Source organism: Triticum dicoccoides, chromosome 7B (genome assembly GCF_002162155.2).
Source record: "Triticum dicoccoides isolate Atlit2015 ecotype Zavitan chromosome 7B, WEW_v2.0, whole genome shotgun sequence".
NCBI lineage: Eukaryota > Viridiplantae > Streptophyta > Magnoliopsida > Poales > Poaceae > Triticum > Triticum dicoccoides.
This window is the reverse complement of record NC_041393.1, coordinates 223011990-223021360: the sequence shown is the minus strand read 5'-3', so window position 1 is coordinate 223021360 and position 9371 is coordinate 223011990.

Sequence of the window (9371 nt, the reverse complement as noted above, 5' to 3'; positions counted from 1 at the left end):
CCGCGCCTCCCGCCGCCTCCGGCCGCCTCCATCGCCCCGGGCGCCGTCGCCTCCGGCGAGCCGCGCCGCCGTGCGCGCCTGATCCAAATCGGACCCCCGCTCACGGTTGACTTTTTCCCCTCCAAAACTGATGTCTGTTATTCTGCTGCAGAAATCATCGCATGTTCATTGCATCACATCTTCGCACCCGTAACTCCGTTTCGTGCGTATAATATGTCAAATTGATCGTATCGAAGAGTACATCATTTCATTCGATTGCATCATTTGCATTTGAGGTCATCTTGATGCCCAAAATGCTATTGGAAGAGGGCTTCATTTCTGTAGTTGCAGATTCTTATCAGAACGAGCTCTTTTGTCATTTTTGCCATGATTTATGTGAGCATCCTATGAGGGTGATCCCTAAATGTGTTTTGAACTAGGCTATGTCTTCTTTACAGAGGTGCTTACCATGTATTTTTGTGATCAATGTGGTGACTAGCACAAGCATGCAAACTAGGCTTCGTGTTAACTCTGTTTTTAGTTCCTGCTCTGCTGTAAAATTGTTGCCATGTAAACATGTTGCTACAGTTAAATCCATGCATAATTTGAGTTACTTCAGTAAGGATATTTTGATAACCTGGTTTTGCTCTATCCATCCATGGTCCTGGTTGCAATTATGGAGTAGTCTAGCATGTCTTTTTCGTGCTCTACTTTTGCTTCAGATCGTTTCCTGGCAGATTGTTTACAAGTTATTCAACTTTGCCGGGGTTGTTGTAGTTGATCTGGATATGCTATGATGTTGTTCCTTGCCATGTGTAGCTTCTATGTCATGTCTTCTTGATGGATGTATGCTTAGTTTATCATGAGGAGCTCTGTACTGAGTGTTTCGAGCTCGCGAAGGTGCCTTCGTTTTTATTCCAATGCCATGCTTGTTTGCTGAAATCTGTTATCGAAACTTTCTATGTTTACGTGGGTGCCATCATATTTTCTGATCCTTTTTGGCTTATGATCAGTAAGGGACTTTTGATCTAGGCTTTGAGTAGATTCATGCCATGCCTTAGTTTGCTATTATAAGTTCCTGTATCATGTCTATAACTTGCTCTGAACATTGCTTCGTGCTGCTGTTTATGCCATGTCCAGCTTGTTAAAATATTGCATTTCTCCATGCTTGTTTGAACCTGTTATGATGTGAATGAGCCGTAGCTCAGTGTTCCTCTTTTGTAAAGCATCTCCTGTAGATCATTGCCATATGCTTTTTTTATGTTGGGGTGCTGTAGCATAGTTTCTTGTTGCTTGCAAAGTAGCATCGTGCCGTAAATCGCAGCGTTGTGCCATTCTTGTCTGGCTTGTCATTTGCAAACCGTGCATCCATTCCCGGTGATCTTTATATCGAATTCGACCGAAATCATCTCATCTTTCCAGCGGCATACTTGGTTTGCCAAGTTGATGCCTTGTTCATCATCTTTCCTTCCGAAGCACGCATATGCATCGCATATCACAACTCGCATATCATGACATGTTTTGCATCATGTTGCTTGTGCATTGCACCGTGATTTATTGTGGTTCCTTTGCTTGTGTTCTTGCTTTGGGTAGAGCTGGGAGACGAGTACGTGCACGAGGACTCTGTTGAGAACGCTTACAAGGATCCAGCCTTCGACAACTCTGAGAACCTTGCAGGCAAGATGACCATACCTTCGATATGACTTCTATCTTTGCTTGCTAGTATTCGCTCTATCGCTATGTTAGCCCTACCTGCCTTTGTTTACCATGCCTACCTATTGCCATGTTGAACCTCTAACCATCCTGTCCTAGCAAACCGTTGTTTGGCCATGTCACCGCTTTTGCTCAGCCCCTCTTATAGCATTGTTAGTTGGAGGTGAAGCTGAAGTTTGTTCCAGGTCAGAACTTGGTTACTTTGGGATATCACAATATCTCCTGTTTATATTAATGCACCTTATATATTTGGTAAAGGGTGGAAGGCTCGGCCTTATGCCTGGTGACTTGTTCCACTCTTGCCGCCCTAGTTCCGTAAACCGGTGTTATGTTCCTTGATTTTGCGTTCCTTACACGGTTGGGTGATTTATGGGACCCCCTTAACAGTTCGCTTTGAATAAAACTCCTCCAATAAGGCCCAACTTTGGTTTTACCATTTGCCACCTAAGCCTTTTTCCCTTGGGTTTTCGCGAGCCCAAGGGTCATCTTTATTTAACCCCCGGGCCAGTGCTCCTCCGAGTGTTGGTCCAAACTAGAGCACCGTGCGGGACCATTCCTTGGCAACTTGGATTACGTCGGTACCTGTACACTTCGCTTATCCGGTGTGCCCTGAGAACGAGATATGTGCAGCTCCTATCGGGATTTGTCGGCACTTCGGGCGGCTTTGCTGGTCTTGTTTTACCATTGTCGAAATGTTCTGCGAACCGGGATTCCGAGACTGATCGGGTCTTCCCGGGAGAAGGTCTATTCCTTCGTTGACCGTGAGAGCTTGTGATGGGCTGAGCTGGGACACTCCTGCAGGGTATATAATCTTTCGAAAGCTGTACCCGCGGTTATGAGGCAGATGGAAATTTGTTAATGTCCGGTTGTAGATAACTTGACACTTGACCTCTTTAAAATACATCAACCGCGTGTGTAGCCGTGATGGTCTCTTCTCGGCGGAGTCCGGGAAGTGAACACGGTTTGTGTTATGTTTGACGTAAGTAGTTTAAGGATCACTTCTTGATCACTTTTAGCTTCTCGACCGCCGCGTTGCTTCTCTTCTCGCTCTCACTTGCGTATGTTAGCCACCATATATGCTTAGTTCTTGCCGCAGCTCCACCATATTACACCTTTTCCTGCCTATAAGCTTAAATAGTCTTGATCTCGCGGGTGTGAGATTGCTGAGTCCCTGTGGCTCACAGATTCTACCAAAACAGATGCAGGTGCCGATGATACCAGCGCAGATGGTGCAACTGAGCTGAAGTGGGAATTTGACGAGGCTCTTGGTCGTTACTATGTATCGTTTCCAGATGATCAGTAGTGGAGCCCAGTCGGGATGATCGGGGATCTGTGTAGCATTTGGGGTAGTCTTCTTTTATTTTGGTTCCGTAGTCGGACCTTGAGTGTAATCTGAATGATGGATGTTTATTTATGTATTGTGTGAAGTGGCGACTATAAGCCAACTATGTATCTTTTCCCTTATGTATTACATGGGTTGTGCGAAGATTACCTCACTTGCGACATTGCTTTCAATGCGGTTATGCCTCTAAGTCGTGCTTCGACACGTGGGAGATATAGCCGCATCGAGGGCGTTACAAGTTGGTAATCAGAGCCATCCCCGACTTAGGAGCTCCCTGCTTGATTGTTTGTTGGCGATGTTGAGTCTAGAACAAAAATGTTTTGAGTCTTAGGATTATATATATCAGAGAGTAGGATTCTTTTTACTCCTCAGTCTCTTCGTCGCTCTGGTGAGGTCTCCTGACGTAGATGTTTTGACTATCCTCTTCTCAATTTACTCAAAAAAAATTTAGGATCACGCGGGTATCTTGGAATCGTTTCGATGGTTTTGTGACGAGAACATTGTTCTTGGTGCCTCCTGTCTATTTATGTGGCTTTGACCCGGGGAGTCGAGCTCTGAGGTGTTGTCGTCACAATTTTATCGTTGTAGTTCTGGAATACCTGAGATTTGTCGACATCAAAAATCTCTTTTATGCAGTTGTTGGTGAGATAACCCTGATAACCCAGTACTGGGGCGAGTTCGGGAGTATTGCCATAACTCGTATAACGGATGCTTTTCGAAGGTTGAGGTACACGATTTCCGAAGGTTTCTTGGTTATGTGTTGATGGATGGATACAGCTGGATGTAGGTATTGTTAGTTTGGGTGAGATATATTGCTTCCCCTGTATCCCCAACACCAGATTGCATAACCAGAAAATTTCGGGAGTTTATAGGTGGGATTCAAGTAGCTCTAGCATTTCTTCCCGCAGATATTTGGTTTGTGATTGGGTAATCCTTACCACTTATTTGTTCCAGTTGTACCTTGTTTATTTCATTCATCAATCTCTATTCAAGTGGCTTCTCACCTTATTGGACATGTGATGTTTACTTTGGAATTCATTCATTCATCCTTGTTCGAATGTTTATTGTGAAGACTATATGTTGCAATTTCTATCCGTTGATTCAACTTGTCTATCTGTCTATCAAGATGCTAACGGATGTCAACCTCTTCAGGATGGCCCCACCAACGTGTCAGAATCCGGAACGCAATGATGGGAATCAGGCGAACCCTCCTCCTCCACCTCCGCCTCCGGAGGCATGGCAAGCTTTGATGGCAGCTTCTAATGCCCATGCTCAGATGATGATCCAGCTCATGCAAGAGCGCAACCAAGGCCAAGGCAACCAAGGGAATCAAGGTCAAGGACAGTTCAATCAGCAGCCTCTATTTCCTACCCTCAACCAATTCCTTGCAAATCAGCCGAAGTCTTTCAGCTACTGTGTCGAGGCCACAGACGCCGATGATTGGCTCGTGGATATCAACAAGCATTTTGAATGCAGCAATGTCAGGCCTGAGGACTATGTCAAGTTTGCTTCTTTTCAGCTCAAGGATCAGGCAGCTGATTGGTTCCAGCAATACAAGGATTCCAGAGGTGGTCGAGTGATTACTTGGACTGATTTCTGTCGGGACTTTAAAGCTCACCATATTCCTACCAGTGTTGTTGAGAGCAAGCGTGAGGAGTTCCGCAATCTCAAGCAAGGCAACATGTCAGTGTATGAATACAACAAGCAGTTTCAGAAACTTGCTCACTTTGTTAAGCAGGATGTTCCAGATGAGAAGAGTATGATCTATCAGTTCAGAGGTGGCCTTAGAGAGGATCTGCAGTTAGCTCTCGTTCTTGTTGAGCCTACTCAGTTTGATCAATTCTACAATATGGCACTCAAGCAAGAAGGTGCTCAGCTCAAGTGTGAGGCTTCCAAGAAGAGAATCAGAGATGCAGTGCAATCTTCTTCTTCCTCACAAGTGGCAGCTAAGCAGCAGAAGTTCTATCTTCCTCCTCCTCCGTTTCGTCAGCCTTACCAGCAGAAGAACTCAGGTGGTCGTGGATCTTCCCACCCACCCAACCCAAGCTATCAGAACAAGTCTCAGCCTCAAGCTTCAAAGTCGATTGCTCCTTATCATCGTCCGCTCTCAGAAGTGACTTGCAACAAGTGCCAGCAGAAAGGTCACTACGCGAACAAATGCTTCAATCAAAGGCGCCTTCCTCCTCCTCCTCCTGTGAGGTCTTCAAGCAATGCAGTGGTCAAGCATAATCCAAAGTCCGCAAAGGTGAACATGATGAATGCAGCTCAGGCAGAGGATTCTTCTGATGTGATCATCGGTAATCTTCCTGTTAATGATATTCCTGCAAAAGTCTTATTTGATATTGGTGCATCGCTTTGTTTCATGTCAAGACCGTTCTTTGCAAAGAATGAGTTTTCTTGGTCTTACCTGGATAAACCTTTGGGAGTTGTTTCTCCGGGGAAGTCAATGAGGGCCAACTCGGTAGTTCATGATGTTTCTATCAAGATGGGCGACTATAAATTTCTGGCTTCTCCAGTGGTTCTTGGCGATTCCGATATTGATCTTATTCTTGGGATGGACTGGCTTTCTAAGCACAAGGCTCAGCTTGATTGTGCTGCCAGGCAAATTCAATTGACTCACCCTTCTGAGGATGTTATCATCTATGTCGCTCGTGATGAAACCATTCGGTTGTTTTATCTCAATGAGAAGGGCGAATGGGATGCTATTTCTCAGATTCCAGTCGTTTGTGAGTACCAAGATGTCTTTCCAGAAGAGCTTCCAGGTATGCCTCCTCATCAGCCATTCGAGTTCGTTATTGATCTTGAGCCTGGTATGGAACCCGTTTGCAAGCGTCCATACAAGCTTGGGCCCATGGAGCTGAAGGAATTGAAGAAGCAGCTCGATGAACAAGAGCGTCTGGGTTTGATCAGACCGAGTTCATCCCCGTGGGGTTGTGGAGTTCTTTTTGTCCAGAAGAAGGATGGCACGGACCGACTTTGCGTCGATTACCGTCCATTGAACAAGAAGACAATCAAGAACAAGTATCCTATTCCCAACATCAATGAGCTTTTCGAGCAACTCAAAGGGGCAAAAGTCTTCTCCAAGCTTGACCTTCGTGTGGGCTATCATCAGGTTCACATTCGTGAACAAGATATTCCCAAGACAACATTCAGAACAAGCTTTGGTTCTTATGAATATACTGTCATGTCTTTCGGTCTTGTCAATGCTCCTCCAACGTTCTCTCGTATGATGAACTTTATCTTCAACCCCTACACCAATGAATTTGTTCTGGTGTATCTCGATGATATTTTGGTCTTCTCCAAGAATAAGCAGGACCATGCCAAACATTTGCGATTGGTACTTGACAAGCTTAGAGAGTATAAATTCTATGCGAAGTTTTCCAAATGTGAGTTCTGGCTTGATGAAGTTCTTTACCTTGGGCATATCATCTCTGCCAAGGGCATTGCTGTTAATCCCGCGAAGGTGTCTGCAGTTCTGAACTGGGAACCTCCTCAGAATGTCAAACAGCTCCGTAGTTTTCTTGGTCTTGCAAGCTATTGCCGAAGATTCGTTGAGAACTTCTCTAAGATTGCAAAGCCTCTTTCCAACCTCCTCCAGAAGCATGTCAAGTATGTCTGGACGCCTGAGTGCGACGTCGCTTTCAACACCCTCAAAGAGAAGCTAGTCACAGCTCCTGTTTTGACTCCTCCTGATGAATCCAAGCCATTCGAAGTTTTCTGTGATGCTTCCCTTCAAGGTCTCGGTGCTGTGTTGATGCAAGAGAAAAAAGTTGTGGTCTATACCTCTCGTCAGTTGAAGCCCAACGAGAAGAACTACCCCACTCACGATCTTGAGTTGGCGGCAGTTGTCCATGCATTGATAACATGGAGACATCTCTTATTGGGAAGGCAAGTGGATATTTTCACCGATCACAAGAGTCTCAAGTATATCTTCACTCAACCCAACCTTAACCTCAGGCAAACTCGATGGGTCGAGATGATTCAAGAGTACAATCCAAGTATCGAATATACTCCTGGCAAGGCGAATGTGATTGCAGATGCTCTGAGCAGAAAGGCTTATTGCAACAGTCTAATTCTCAAGCCGTTTCAACCGGATCTTTGTGAAGCCTTCCGCAAGCTGAATCTTCAAGTTGTTCCTCAAGGCTTTCTTGCCAACCTCATAGTCTCTCCTACTTTGGAAGATCAAATTCGTGAGGCACAACTCCTGGATACCATGGTGAAGAAGGTGAAACGTGGTATTGACAAGGGCATTCCTAAATACAAGTGCTATCGCGTGGATGACAAAGATACTCTTTTCTTCGAGGATCGCATTGTGGTTCCCAAGGGTGATCTGAGAAAAGTCATCATGAATGAGGCACACAATTCCCTCCTATCCATTCATCCTGGAAGTACAAAGATGTACCATGACCTCAAGCAGTCATATTGGTGGACTCGAATGAAGCGAGAGATTGCTCAATTCGTGAATGAATGTGATGTCTGCAGAAGAGTGAAAGCAGAACACCAACGACCAGCTGGTCTCCTCCAACCTCTTGCTATTCCGGAATGGAAGTTTGACCATATCGAGATGGACTTCGTGACTGGTTTTCCTAAGTCCAAGCGTGGAAATGATGCTATCTTCGTTGTCATTGACAAGCTTACCAAAGTGGCTCATTTTCTTCCTATCAAAGAATCTATCACAGCAGCTCAGCTGGCAGAGCTATACACCTCCAGAATTGTCTCCTTGCACGGCATTTCACAATTGATATCTTCAGATCGTGGAAGCATCTTCACTTCTAAGTTCTGGGACTCTTTTCAGTCAGCCATGGGTTCCAACATTCGTTTCAGCACAGCTTTCCATCCTCAAACAAGTGGCCAAGTCGAGCGAGTCAATCAAATCCTTGAAGATATGCTCAGGGCTTGTGTCATCTCTTTCGGTATGAAGTGGGAAGATTGTCTCCCATATGCCGAGTTTTCCTACAACAACAGCTTCCAAGCGAGTTCGGGCAAGGCCCCATTTGAAATTCTCTATGGCAGAAAGTGCCGTACTCCTCTCAACTGGTCTGAGACAGGTGAACGCCAACTTCTTGGCAAAGACTTGATCACAGAAGCTGAAGAAATGTGCAAAGTCATTCGTGAGAATCTCAAAGCCGCGCAATCGCGACAAAAGAGTTACTATGATAGCAAGCACCGTGATTTGGCTTTTGAAATCGAAGACTATGTCTATCTCCGCGTCTCTCCAATGAAAGGCACTCGTCGCTTCGGTATCAAAGGGAAGCTTGCACCTAGATACGTGGGTCCTTTCAAGATCATTGGCAAAAGAGGCGATCTCGCCTATCAACTTGAGCTTCCATCCAACTTTGCAAACGTGCACGATGTGTTTCATGTGTCACAGCTCCGCAAGTGCTTCAAGGCTCCTGAGCGCACTATCAACTTCGAAGAGATCGACCTCCAAGAAGATCTCTCTTATCATGAGCATCCCGTTGCTATTCTTGAAGAAACCGAGCGCAAGACTCGCAACAAGTCAATCAAATTCCTGAAAGTGAAGTGGTCACACCATTCCGACCGAGAAGCCACCTGGGAGCGCGAGGATCACCTCCGTTCCGAATATCCGGAGTTCTTTCAGTCCTAGATCTCGGGACGAGATCCTCTTGTAGTGGTGGAGTGTTGTAACACCCCGGATGTAACTTTCCATCTTTGTAACTCCAACTCTTGCCATTTTCGGCTATGTGATATGATTTTCCCTCCATGGTTGGGTTTTGTCTTTTGTTTTTCATTTTATTTCATGTCGTGCATATCATATCATGTCATCACGTGCATCTCATTTGCATACGTGTTCGTCTCATGCATCCGAACATTTTCCCCGTTGTCCGTTTCGCAATCCGACACTCCCACATGCACCGGTGCACCCCTCTTGTCTTCTTTCGTTGTGCGGGTGTTGAACGTTCTCGGAATGGACCGAGCCTTACCAAGTGGCCCTGGTATAGCACCGGTAGACCACCTGTCAAGTTTCGGGACGTTTGGAGCTCGTTTGGTACTCCAACGGTTAACCGCACTCCCGTAGAGGCCTCTTTTAAGATGCAGCCCAACACCCCTCCAAAACATCCCAAAGCCCATCTAACTTCCCTCCATGCTCTCGGTCGTTCGATCACGATCGTGTGGGCGAAAACTACACCTCATTTGGACTCTCCTAGCTCCCTCTATGCCTATATAAAGACCCCTCCCCCGAATTCCGGATGAAACCCTAGATTTTCCCCTTCCGCCGCAACCCGGACACGTCCGGCCACAGCCGGACACGTCCGGCTCGCCCCACCACCGCCACGTGTCACCGCCTGATTCGCCGCTCCGCCCGCCGCCGCCG